Source organism: Eurypyga helias, unplaced genomic scaffold, assembly GCF_000690775.1.
Source record: "Eurypyga helias isolate BGI_N326 unplaced genomic scaffold, ASM69077v1 scaffold4375, whole genome shotgun sequence".
Taxonomy (NCBI): domain Eukaryota; kingdom Metazoa; phylum Chordata; class Aves; order Eurypygiformes; family Eurypygidae; genus Eurypyga; species Eurypyga helias.
In genome coordinates, this window is record NW_010253235.1 from 15750 (window position 1) to 18044 (window position 2295).

Consider the following 2295-nt stretch of genomic DNA (forward strand, 5'->3'; position numbering starts at 1 on the left):
CTCCAGGTGCAGTTTGGGGACTTCAGTGCTTCTCAAAAAATCCTTCCACAAACCATCAGCTGCAAGGAAACACGGTGCAGATTTGGGAACAGACCCACGACTCTCACAGCCCAGAGGCTGGGGAGACATTGGTCCACACTCTGCAGCTGGTAAGCATGGACCTCACCTTAAACTCGGTGGGAAACCACCCCATCTCCTGCAGACCACCCAAAGGCCACCCACTCGCTGCGCTCACTGCGTACAAGCAACTGAGCACGGTTAAACTGTCACCAGCCCCAGCAAGGTCACCTGCAGCCTCACCTCCTTTCAGTACGAAGCCGGCACGTGACGCGCTCCCCACAAACATCTGCCTACTCGCTGCCTGCCCCCGGCAGATCCCTGCCTCCAGCCGGGGAAGCCGGCCAGAAGCAGCCGTGTCAACACTCAAAGGGCATAGCTGTGCACGCACGCTGTCACACATCCCCGAAACAACATACCTGGGACCATAAATACCATCTTATTTGCATAATACTCCAGATAAAGGGGACAAAGAGGCTTACTGCATTACATCTGGGACTCGTATTGCATCAGCGCCAGAGGCCCTAATCCCAATCGGAGCCCTGCCGCACGGAGCGCAGCAGGACGGCGGCGAGGTGCATCCCCGCTGCGAGCTTCCTCCAAGGTCGAGAGCAACATGATACAGCCCAGCTCTTCCTCTTCTCCCCGCAAGCAAGTGGAGAAAGATCCCTTTTTCGGCAGCGTACACCCAGGAAATAACGAGTAAATCACCGTGTCGGGCGCAACGCACGACTCTGGTCCCCAACCGCCCTTCTGTCACGGCCGAGCCCCAGGAGCGTGATCCCCGGCACCGGTCTCCAACCTCTCCTATGGCGTGGACACGACTCAACATCGACTCTGTTACGGCAGGGACGTGGAAACGCTAGAAAGACGAGGCAGCTTCTGGTTTTCTTTAATTTATGCAATTAAAATTAAAAAGATACTGTAAACATAACCTGGAAGCAAATTTCTATTCAACGTGGACCAGTTCTCAAAGAGAATAAACCAGACGGAGCGAACTCTGGCCTCTCCTGCTTGTTCATACATAATAAAGATACACAAGCTGTTAGGTAGCTCCACCACAGCGTGAGAAGCCCTCATCCGCCTTCAGACCCTGCAAGCCCTTTCTTCCCGAAAAAGGCAGGTTTTGCACCAGCCGACCGATTTAAAGGGAAAAAAGCTTTAGAAGCGGACGCCGTGCCCGCCGACGTCCGACACGTCGGGTGCAGCGAGCGCGAGGGGACTTTGCAACCTTGAAACGGCAGAGAGGGAGAGATTATCTGCGGCTGCTGCCCAGCCCGTGGCACAGGGCTACAGACGGATGAACGACCCTTATTCACAGCGGCTTCTCCCCCCACCCCAAAAAATAACACCGTTTCAGCACAGGCAGAGGACGCTGCGATAGGATAACATGCGTGTTAAGAGACACCTACGTGTGCCTACGCGCACGCACCAGCCCCTCTGTGTAACGAGCAGCTTAATGGTGACACAAAACACACAGCCCCTCCGTTGGAAACCAAGTCCAAACACCCAGCTTGAAAAAGGGGGAAAAAAAAAATAAAACAACCACCAAACCCCGTGTCCTGGCCATACTCAATTACAGATCATTACAACTTGCTTGATAATTAATTTCCTCTGGTGGCTCTCACTGGCTCGGAGCCCTCGTCCTGAGCGCGAGGCCAGTTTAGGTGAAACATTAAATCCTTGTCCTTTTGCACCAGCGAGACGGCCGCGCTCCTGGTGCTGCGCACGTCTCCCTTCTCCAGCGAGCTCTACCCCGCAGGGAAAGGAGAAAACCTTCCTGGATGAACGAGGGTATAAAAGGGCAAGGATTTTTGTTTCCGAACCGAAACGGCTTCAAAATAATACATTATAAATTATTTCTGGTCAAGAGCTAATCAATAAAATAAGCTGACTGGATTTTTCAAGTGCCATGCGTGTGTGGCCGTATACCGCCAACAAAGACCTAGAAATGTGCAGCATAATCCGATGCCGGAGTCATTGCACAAAGCGTGGAAATAGGTTTTCCTGAGGATGTCCAGGCGAGGACGGCGGCGAGCACCCGTGACGCCCCCGCGCAGGCCAGAGCCCAAAGGCCAGCCACGATACCGGCGTCCCTATTCTTCTGGAGGGGGGGAAGAAAGGGGGCCATGAGCTCTTCAGTGCGTGCCAGGGAAGATGCATGTCTAACACCTCCTCCGAGGGAAACGGCCTTCCCAGAATGGGGGGAAAAAAGGAAAAGAAAGGCTGCTGGAGGTG